Source organism: Macaca thibetana, chromosome X (assembly GCF_024542745.1).
Source record: "Macaca thibetana thibetana isolate TM-01 chromosome X, ASM2454274v1, whole genome shotgun sequence".
Classification (NCBI taxonomy): domain Eukaryota; kingdom Metazoa; phylum Chordata; class Mammalia; order Primates; family Cercopithecidae; genus Macaca; species Macaca thibetana.
In genome coordinates, this window is record NC_065598.1 from 110,078,736 (window position 1) to 110,091,245 (window position 12,510).

Consider the following 12,510-nt stretch of genomic DNA (forward strand, 5'->3'; position numbering starts at 1 on the left):
CTGTAAAACTATGGACCATTGTCAATTAATTGATGGCTCACAGATTTTTTTTCTGATCTTCTCTATTACCTTTTCTGAATTTCTTGTATTACAGAATCACCTATTATTTTATTGTGTTCAGTTTGTTGGCTTAGATGATTTATTGTCTCACTACTAATTATGTAATTAGGGAAATCAGAGATGGAAAGATTAATGTAATCTCCCAACTTCTTTCTGTGCTGTCTGCACTTATATTTTTTTAGAGTATTGCTTCAACATGAAGAAAAAGAATGCCCATTTAATCACCCATCCATCCAATTTTAATTTATTTTTTAACTGTCATTAGTACAATACTTCACATACAGTTGGTACAAATGAATGAATATAACAATTTGTTTCTTAATGCAATAAAAGTCCTACTTTGAAGGAGTCAGGTTCTCCTTTTGCTTTACCTATAACTCTCTATAGTCTAAAAAGGAAGGAGAAATGGAGTAAGAAAGAGAAATAGAGAGTTTTTAATCCAGAGAGACAGAGAGTCTTCTTAAATGCAGTATTGCTTAGAAAGAGCTTACTAAGGTAAACTCAAGTCTTAGCTAATTTATTTTTTCTGGAATAGGTTTTATTTTGTGCAAAAATTGTCAAATATAAAAATAGTTTATGTCTGAGTTTGCCATCCATTATCATAGACTTTACACAGAAACTTTCTCATGGGAGATGAATGAATTTTTCTCAAATCACTTTTAAGTGTAGCCAATTTGTATCAGATCCTATAACATGCATGTTAACACTGAAGATTTTATTTCACTTTGATTTTAGCCAAAAGACATATTGACCTAGAAAAGGACATGTGTGAAAAAATAACTTAAAAAATTAAATATGCTTGCATCATGTCTAACTTGGCAAAGCAAATATATAATTTATCTTAAGAAATGAATATTAGGCCGGGCGCGGTGGCTCAAGCCTGTAATCCCAGCACTTTGGGAGGCCGAGACGGGCGGATCACGAGGTCAGGAGATCGAGACCATCCTGGCTAACACGGTGAAACCCCGTCTCTACTAAAAAATACAGAAAACTAGCCGGGCGCGGTGGCGGGCGCCTGTAGTCCCAACTACTCGGGAGGCTGAGGCAGGAGAATGGCGTGAACCCGGGAGGCGGAGCTTGCAGTGAGCTGAGATCTGGCCACTGCACTCCAGCCTGGGCGACAGAGCGAGACTCCGTCTCAAAAAAAAAAAAAAAAAAAAAAAAAGAAATGAATATTATATAATAATAGAGTAATAAATAATGTTTACAGTGGGGAGTAGTCTTATCTTCAAAAACAACTTTTCTAGTTGTGATTATAAAACAATCTTGCAAATAAATATGTGCAGCTCAATGAAATGTAAGGCATGCCAGTTCAGCATAATTTAACTAGCTGCTTTATCTTGACACATTTCTTGATTTTCATATTAGTTTAAAATATAAATATTTTCATACATTTTCCATAACCTGATTGCTCTTTCTTTCCAAAATAATGATGAAATGGAACCAGAAAAAATTGTCTCCCAGCAAATATTTAGACATGTGACATTTTATGTTTTTAAAGGTCATTGATATTTTAGGATATTTACCTTAACTACTTATTATTTTTAATTGCTTGAATTACCTTCAGAAGATGACTACTTCTCTATTTGGTTGCATACATAGAACCCACAACAGTAATATGCATGAAAATCTTCCTCTTTATAACTAATTCATGCAAATTCAACAATACACCCTGAAAAGTAAATACCTATCACCTGCATGTAATATGGAAAACATTTAGTGATATTAAGAAGTAACCGATTGCAATGACTAGAAGAAATCTGTTTTAATGTGATAAGTCTACTTCCCTTAAGATACAATTTGTCTAGAGCAGTCATTAATTTGTTTCTATACTTCATGGCCCACCTAATCAAATTCTTCAAGCGAGGTAATTATTTTTTTATTCTCATTTTTTTAGGGTTCACAACTTCCATGCTGGAAATAGATTATTAGTACCTATAACTTAAACTCCTAAAGAACAAGCCAATATTTTGTTGTTGTTTTTTTCTGTGTCTTCTGTAAAACTATTGACCTTGGTCAATTAATTTATGGTTTGGGAGGCAGTCAGTCATGTCATGAAGACCTAATCTATCTAGAATAAAAAAACAAGATGCACAGGCTTAAAATTTCTTTGTTATAATATAATAATATTTCTGTAAATATTAATTTTTATTTTTAGAGGAAAAGTAAAACAAATTTTGTTTGTTTGTTTGTTTTGGTTTCTCCATGATCCTTGCATTAGATTTTGCTACATTTAATTTCACTTATTTTAATTTTTATCTACATTTGCTCTTGTAATAAATACTTTTAAACAAGTACAATAAATAAAATTCCAGAATTGATCAAGTTTTTATTATTGCAAAAGATAATCTTTCATCTTGAATATTTATGAATTATCATATTCCCTTCTAAGAAGGATAGCAATGACAGTTTCTAATCCTAAATGACTGATACAATTAACCTATCAAATATGAAATGCTAAAGAGACAATTCAAGAGAATACATAGGAGTATGAAATCCAAACTAAAATTGTTTTTATCTTTTAGTTTGGAAATATACAGGAAATTGCGGAACCCTGTCACTCACCAGATAGCCAAAGTAGAATTTTTAGTATGTGCTCATGGAATGGAGAGTGGATGGATGAAGACTATCAGGAATATTGGAGGGTTTCTTTTTATCTCTTGTGGTATGGCATAAATGGTGAAGCACTAAGGTACAAAAATGTCTACCTTGTACTCTCCTATAGTAAATATGATAAGCTACGAAATCTTAAACTGGAAATATCCACAACTCTACCCAAATATAAATAATTGAATAAGCAGACAAAGGGGGAGAGGAGGGACAACTCTGCCATACAGAAAAATTCCAGTTAATAAATGTAGACACAATTAGGGAAATACAAAATCACCATCAGGCAAACACAGAGTAACCATTGCTGTTTCAGGCCGAGTCCACTAATATATGCTAAAATTAGGGGGGCAAAATTTTAGGAGAAACAGGATTTTAACATAGTTTCAAAATGTCTCCCTCAAGTTATCTATTTGATTACCGTATTAGTTTGTTCTCACACTGCTAATAAAGACAAACCCAAGACTGGGTAATTTATAAAGGAAAGAGGTTTAATTGACTCACAGTTCCACATTGCTGGGGAGGCCTCAGGAAACTTACAATCATGGTGGAAAGGGAAGCAAACGTGTCCTTCACGTGCTGGCAGGAGAGAGAAGTGCAGAGCAAAAAGGGGAAAAGCCCCTTATAAAACCATCAGATCTTGTGAGAAATCACTCACTATCACAAGAACAGCAGCATGGGGGTAACCACCCTCATGATTCAGTTACCTCCCACCGGATCCTTCCCACAACACATAGGGATTATGAGAACTACAATTCAAAATGAGAATTGGGTGGGGATACAGCCAAACCATATCAATTACAAAGAGGCTAATGTAGCATCATAGAATTATAATCAGCAGACTTCACTTTAACCAAGTAATCAAGGTTATCACATAGTGACAGTTTGTATGCTCCCCCCATCTCCTCACCACCATGTAATGCATTGAGAGGAACACAGCATCACTTCCATAGTATTCTTGCCCCCGCAAAAAGAATAACCTCAGTCTAATCATCAGACAAACCCAAATTGAAAGATTATACAAAATAATTGGCCATTACTCATTAAAAAATCAAGGTTATGAAATACAAGGGAAGGCTGCCAAACTGTCAAAGGTTGGAAGAGATTAAGGAGAAACAACAACTAAATACAATGTAGGATCCTGGAATGAATACTGACTAGAAATATAATATAGGATCCTGGAATGAATACTGGACTAGAAAAACAAAACGGTGAAATTCAAGTGAGGTTTCTAGTTTAGTTAATAGTTATCTGCCAAGGATAATTTCCCAGTATTGATCATTTGTTTATGGTTATATAAGACAGTAGGGGGAACTGCGTGAAGAGTGTACAGGTACTCTCCATCATTTTTACAATTTTTCTCTAAGTCTAAAATTATTTTAAATTAGGAAGTAAATAAGTAAACAAACAAAAAGGCAGAAATACTGTCTGCACCGTCTGTAACACAGGCTTTATCAAATGATATAATGAATTTGAGATGTTATATATATAAGAATTGAATTTACATATGTAGTAAAATCGGTGTATCCATTTAATGAACTTTTTACCACGTGTCAGGATCTTTATGCCACAGATACACAGTGAGAGCATAATAACCAGTATGTCAGCTTGAAGAATAGGAACATATAGTTTTATCTTCTAAGATTCAAATTATTATTCATGATTTGTTTAAAGCAAATCAAGGGTGAGTTTGTAACTCTGGAATTTTTAACTTACGGATTCTCTTACTCATTCCTATTTTCCAAACATAAAACATTTTTATTTTCCTGTCAATTTATTATTAGGAGAAACAAGAATCTTGAAAAAGTATTTCCTATGCAACCAGGAATAAACGTGTTCTACTCCACCATGGACTGCTTATTGACTTTATTACAAGTCCATTATCTGTTTTCATGTTTACTTCTCCAAAATTGCTAATTAGAACACAACACAACCATTTGCATCCATAGAAACTTCACATTTACATGATTATCTCTAAATGGTATTATTTCCATTGAGTTGTGTTTCTTTGTGACTTTCCAATCCATATTTCACTAATTAATTTGGTGCATAAAATTCCATATGATGTTTAGATTACTATTACTATATTTTACTTTATTTTATACTTAACCTTCAATATTGCACACTGAGAATCCTTACAATAGATTTGAAATAAAATGCCCTTTTTAGGATTTCTATATGTTTGAAATTACATGTATCAGTGAATAAGATATACTGTCAAATAGTTGATACCTTAAGAAGTCATTAATATTACCAAATTATAGTGAATGGTGTGATATTATATTTTGAATGTTTGTGGCCTCTATACCAGTAGCAAGTCTCTTTCAGATAATTTTGTAAACCCCAAAGTTGTGTATTCTATTTAAAGTTATTTATACACCCATGTATTGATTGGGATGTATCTGCGTATACGGCTAATTTAGCGTGGATCTTGTTAGTTGTTAGAAGTTAATAGTCAAATAAGTATTCCCCTCCCCTAAACTTCCAGGCTAACTCATGTCTCCTTAACTTTGGCCACAGGGCCAAGCAAGCATCTATTTTTAACGTGACCCTGGAAGTGTATTTATTGCCTTCGGAAGTAGAGTGATGTATTATCTGGTTTGAATAGAAATGTTGATAGATTAATTAAGTTGACTGCAAGAAAGAAAAAGAAGGGACGGCAGTTACTTTCCTCTGCTGAACTTCGGCAAAAAGGATGGAGGGAAGAGAATAGGGAAAGCTTAATGAGAAAAGTTAAAAAATGAAACAGACAAATAACTGTTTACCTCACCCAAATTCAAAACTAGTTTACCTTTTAGTTTCCCTCTCCCTATACTGGGTGTGATGAAGTTGCTTGAGAGTGGGTCAAAATTAAATAGAATATTATTTTTTAAGAAAACAAAGAAGTTAATACAATTTGAGCATGAAAAACAAAAATCTTTGTAAGGAGAATGGATATATTTATTACATATTAATATATTTTATTCCTCTGATTATTTAGATTAGGGGTCAGGAAACTACAGTCTATGGGCTAAAGATTGTCCTCTGCCTGATTTTGAAAATAAAGTTTCATGGGAGCGCAGCCACATCCATTGGTTTACGCGTTGTCTATTTCTGTATTGGCATTATAATGCAGAATTGGGTAGTTGTGACAGAGACCTTTTAGCCCAGACTAAAGTATATGATACCAGATCCTTACAGAAAATGTTGGCTGGACCCTGATAAGGATGCTTAAAAACCAAAAATCTCATCAAAGCATTTAAAACTCAAAATAATAGAAATTATCTTAGACTCTTATCCTTTATGTAACCTTTACTGGCAAGGCCTTTAATTTATCCATCTTTGAATCCCCTGTGCATAGTAATTACCTATTAAATGTTTACTGAGTGAATTAACTTAATTCACTTCCTTTCAGCAGGCATGTTTAGGGCACCTTTTATTCTGTCCTTTATCTCCACACTCCTACTGTACTTCTCATTTGCGTTATTTGATTAATGTATACCTCATTGCTTTATGATCATTTCCACAACATAGTTTAGCACTTGTGTTTGTTTTATTGATACCTACTTTATCAATAAAATTAAATTATACTTCCTTTTGGGCAGGAATAGATTCACTCATTTCATTTTTAGCTGTTACAAAGCCACCACGTAAATACACAAAATTGTTTTGCTAATTAATTTGAACACTATGAGTGAACTTGTAAAAGAAAAACCTGTAATAGCCAATAAACCATTCCAAAAAGGAACACATTTTAAGGCAAATAATTGTGTATATGTTATGAGGTAAAATTTATTTTTACTCCAGAATGTCAGCTAGTAATGACAAAAACAGAACTTGCATGTAATAATTTGTTTAAAGAACAAACCAATACTAGGAGATGTCTACCATTCTTTTATTTGCAGAATATTCTTGTTTCTCAAATTTTGAGTTTGGTTTTCACTTGAAATTGAGTTATAAGTATATTTATTGCCTAATTTCTTTATTGGTGGATAATATCTTGCTCTTCTTTGTTCATTTACTTTCCATGTTCATTTACTTTCCACCTAATATTAAGACTAGAAGGCAATATGTGTACACTTCACTCTTTTATTTTTATGGTCTAATGTTTCCTTTATTTGGTTACCAAAGAAGTTTTAATGATGTGAAAATAACGCATTCAGTGTACAGAATTTGTCTGTGCACATTTCAATTAGCCAATGTCAAGATTAGATATTCAAAAAATAGATTTTATATATTTAAGCCAAGCTGACTTGTGGCAGTATGACTCCACGGTACTTATAATCTCCTTGGATACCCAACACGAGACTCTGTTAAGTACATATACTTTATCAGCAACAACAACAACAACAGAAAGTATTTACCTAATCCTTTCATTCTTCTGAAATCAATCACTATTCGACACTTTTCATATATAGATATATTTTTTTGAGACAGAGTCTCGCTCTGTCACCAAGGCTGGAGTGCAGTGGTGTGATCTCAGCTCACCACAACCTCCCTGGTTCAAGCAATTCTCCTGCCTCAGCCTCCTGAATAGCTGGGATTACAGCTGCATGCAACTACGCCTGGCTAATTTTCGTACTTTTAGTAGAAATGGGGTTTCACCATGTTGGCCAGGCTGGTCTCAAACTCCTGACCTCAAGTGATCCACCTGCTTCAGCCTCCTAAAGTGCTGGGATTACAGGCGTGAGCCACCGTGCCTGACCTGGAAATCTATAAATAACTATTTTGGCACCTATCCATCTGCATTCTGACCTCCTTTTGGCATCCAGGGATCTCAAATCCTTGAGCATTTCAGGGACCACTATTGTAAAACCCAACTGCGGTTTTGCTCTTGACTTTCATTTAAATCTGCCATGAAAACACACATAACAAGCAAGTCTTACATTTCTTAAGTCCCACTCTTTTAAGGTTTAATTTGAAAATTAGTTTCCAAACTATATTATTCTACTTGTTAGCCCTTTCAAATAGAATCTTGCTGCCAACAGGTTAGCCATTTCAAAGTCTTTAAACATATGCAATACATTTGTATGTATTACACAGTTGATATGTTATTTCATTCTACATTGATTGCTCTCTATTGGCAATTGTCTTCTTTGGGGCTAAAACAAATGCTGAAGTAAAATAATGGCAGAGTTTTTCAATATTCGGTAGGAATACAAGATGAAAAGGCTGCCTTTTTAAAATAACCAATCACTTATGTACTTCATGTAATATTTCTTAATTTCACACTTATAAGAGAGAATGTTTATACAGGTATAGGGTTACTGAATATTTCACTTAATTTTGTTTATAATGATATTATTATTATAAAATTACATGATGTTTCTTTTACTGGAAGAAATTATAAAACTCAGTAAACTCCCCTAAACTTCAGTTAATTTCTTTCATATGAAAATCCATTCACAACTTTAAATCTATTTGAAGTAGTTTATTTCTACAGTATGTTCTGTTTCTCTGTTTACCTACCAACACACACACACCAAGATGCAGATCACAAACACAGAAAAAGAAATTGTTCCCTTGATTTAGGACTTGAAATATAATCCAGCCTTTAGATGAATAAATTATTTGAAAATATCCTCTAGGTAATTGCACATATAATATATTCCAAGGATTTTACAATACAATGAAATACACTTTGTTTTTCTAAATGACTGTGCAGACATATGCAGAATCCATTATGGATTAAAGGGACCGATAACTTCTCCTTTCACTGGTAATAATTCATGTAGTATAATAAACAATACTAATCTTGCCAGGAGATGACTTCTTATTCATTTTGAAATTATCAGTGAATCAGACAATATATCTATTTTATGTTGCAAATAAATGAGGAAACATAAAGTAAGGGGAAAAATAATCCTAAACTAAAATGTATACAATAGCATTGCCCTTGATGTTAAAGTACTTGTATAAGTAACAGAAAATCATGATGCCTAGTACAAATGTCCCAAGTTTTAAAAGAGTGGCTAAATCCATTGACAGAGTACTCAATGCTCTGTAACAGAGAAAGAAATAGGTGTATAACTTAATTCTTGTGACATGTGCTAATCATGGATTTGCTTGATGGAATCTATTCCAAAGAACCCACCTTAGTTCTTGAAGTGCCGTAGGTCTTGCCTTCCCAATTAGATTGTAAGCTCTCCTTCATCAACTATTATGTCTTTTTTTTGTTGTTTGTATCTCCCGTAGTACCTAGAACTGTACGGATTCTTAATCAGTAGTCAACAATTGCCTATAGAAGCTAATGAAATACTTAGTGTATTCGTTCCAGCACATGTTCAGCACTGTATCATTGAGGAGAGGGGATAATAAGCAGGATGGTATGATAGGAAATATGCATTGACCTGGATCTTTAAATGAAAAATGAAAGAAATTAAAACATTAAAACTTAAATGCTAAAATTCTCTATTTAGGATTATAGTCACATGACTTATGAAGCTTTGAGCAAAAATATGCCAAGAAGAAAATCATAACTAACTGGAGTTTATTTTTGCAAAATAGAAAATTAAAAAGCTCTCAAACAATTAAACAAAAACCAAACACACACTTGATAAAAATTACTTTTATCTCCCTATAAAGGTTTTTGTTTTGCTTTTGTTTGTTTTTGGTGGATTGATTTTATATGATGCTAAGAGCTCTGAAACAGCAGGGCTGTTTTCCAAATTTAGCCTCCGCTGAGCGAGGGAAATGCGTTTCCAACTCTGTGTTTGCTTTTAATTATTTATTTACCAGGTTGCCCTTTCTCCAGAGGTAATAAATCCACTTACCTTTTATGCATTTTTGCCTCTTGAACTGAAAGAATAGGTAGGATCTTTGTCTCAGCAGGAAGAGGAAATAGACTAGACTGCGGGGGTGAAGGCAGCACAGGCAATCTCATAATGTGTTAATAGTAACCAGCAGGAATAATTCCGACTAGATCATTTCCACTGAATAGTTTAGCTTGTGAAGAAGACTGACAGGAGTGAAGGCTCAGAAGATTATTTGCAAAAGACCAGTGCTTTGCATCTGGTAAAAGTCCCACCAAATCATGGTATCAGTGAGAACTATACTGGGTGTCTCTTTTTCCATCTGACATATACCCATGCAAACTTTTAAGATTCAGCAGTAAAGCTTTTATTCTCCCACCACAATCACTATGGCTGCCATTGGTTGTGAAAATCACCTCATTTTATTGTTGTTTTTTCTTCAATTTTTATTTTTAAGTTCTCGGGTACATGTGCAGGATTTGCAAGTTTGTTACATATGCAAATACGTACCATGGTGGTTTGCCACATAGATCAACCCATCACCTAGGTATTAAGCCCAGCATACACTAGCTATTCTTTCTGATGCTTTCCCTCCTCCTTCCCCACCTCTAGGCTCTAGCGTGTGTTGTTTCCTCCCATGTGTCCATGTGTTCTCATCTTTCAGCTCCCACTTATAAGTGAGAACATGCAGTGCTTGGTTTTCTGTATCTGCATTAGTTTGCTCCATCCTTGTCTCTGCAAAGGACATGATCTCATTCCTTTTTATGGCTTCATAGTATTCCACAGTGTATATGTACCACATTTTCTTTATCCAGTCTATCATTGACGGGCATTTAGGTTGATTGCATGTCTTTGCTATTATGATTAGTGCTACAGTGAACATATGTATGCATGTGTCTTTATAACAGAACAATCTGTATTCATTTGGGTATATACCCAGTAATGGGATTGCTGGGCCAAATGGGATTTCTGTCTTTAGGTCTTTGAGGAATTGCCACACTGTCTTCCACAATGGCTGAACTAATTCACATTCCCACCAACAGAATCACTTTATCCAAGTGCTTCAAGCTGTTCTGTAACTTAAGGTGGAATTTTCTAAAATGCCAAAATTACTCAGTTTGATACTGTCGATGTTCATGTAAATTTTTGGTTAATTTTTTTAACAGCTTGATTGAGATATCAAAAGACAGAATTATAACAAATTTAGTTCTCGATCGAATTGACTTTCCTTCTCATTCATGTATCGCAAATAGAACAAGCACTCCCACTGTGCAATGGCAGAACAGTGAGTTTTGTAAGAGGGTACAAGGTAACAGAAAAATAGAAAAAAAAAATGATTGGTTATCGTCAGCTTGCTTCAGGTTACTTTTTTTTTGTAACAATTTCAGCAGAGGAGACCTCCTTATTACACTGACTCAGGTAGGATTGGAAATATCCTGTTTTCAGGAAATACTGATCTGTTTCAGGATCTGTCTGCTTCCTTAGAGTTTCAGTTTGATTATTTGGCATTTATCAAGATTGACTCCATTTTTGTTCCATCTGCTCTTTAGGGCCAACTGCAGTAGTTAAATCCAAAACAATGGACTCACATAATTTTTGTTTAACAGAGTTATAATTTAAATACAGTTGGCCCTTGAACAACGTGGGTGTTCAGGGTAATGAACCCCGTGCAGTTGAAAATCTGTGTGTAACTTTTGACACCACAGAACCTTAACTACTAATAGCCTATTGTGACTGGAAGAGTTACTGATATTATAAACAGTTGATTAACACATGTTTTCTATGTTATATGTATTATGTACTGGATTCTTAAAGTAAGCTAGGGAAAAGAAAATGTTTTTAAGAAAATCATAAGGAAAAGAAAATATATTTGCTATTCATTAAGTGGAAGTGGATCATCATAAAGGTCTTCATTCTCATCATCTTTTCATTGAGTGAGCTGAGGAGGAGGAGGAGGAGGAAGAGAAGGAGTTGGTCTCACTGTCTCAGGGGTGGCAGAGGCAGAAACAGTGGAGGAAGTGGAAGGGGAGGCAGGAACACTTGGTGTAACTTTTTTTGAAAAAAATCTGTGTGTAATTGGACCTGAGCAGTTCAAATCCATGTTATTCAAGGATCAACTGTATTTGGTTAGTTGTTGATATGTCTTCTTTTTCGCAGGTATACCTTTGTAGGAAATTAAAGTCCACTTTCTGCATTATTCCTCTTTAAGAGAGGTTTTTCTTCTTAAAATATATTTTTTATCTCTCTGAAATGATACTGCTTTTCCATTTGTTTCATTTACAACTAAATTATATCTAGAACCAGAACCTGTTTATGAAAAGATGTGCTTTCTTGCTTCGTGCTGCTAAAAAAAGATCCACAGTAAAAGTAGAGAAAGCAACATATTAGCTGCTAAAAAGATTGCAAACACAAGCTACAATTGTAAATTTTGAAGTCAACTGTATTCTGAGCTTGCTTTCTTTGCTTCAACTGTCCTGTATGAAATGGAAAAAATATAACTAACCAACTTTCAGGGATAGTTTTGAGGAAAGTTGCAAAAAATAATAAGGTGCAATCGTCACAAAGATAATTTTCTAGAGAAACTGAATTGAAAATCAACCTGAGTATTTAAGATATAGTTTTACACAACTGTGAGAACAACCTTTCTTTCTAAAACTCAATTATCTTATTTTTCTTTATGATTGTCTAATTTTGTCATATGAATGTTGCGAATGTGCCATATTATGCACAATGAATAGAGAACTTGAGTTCTGAGCAAAAGTTACATTTTAGATTTTGTAATAACATTGAGAAGATTCAAGATAATGAGCTTTGTGTTTGGTTATTTACATAAGTAGTTGAACACTCCCTTTTTTTTCTTTCTTGACTTGATTTTTAAGGCCGTTTATATTAGATCTTCCCTAATTCATACACGTGACTTTTTTCTTTTAAGTATAATCCATTGTATAGTCACTTTAAAAATGCTTTGAAAATAATTCAAAAATATTTTAAATTCAATAAATTGCAATACTGGATATTTAAAATCAATGGGAAAATCTCAGGAAACATACTCTAAGTTACTTCCCTATGCTTGTCTTGAATAATCTTTTAATTTTTTTCAGTTAAAAAATTA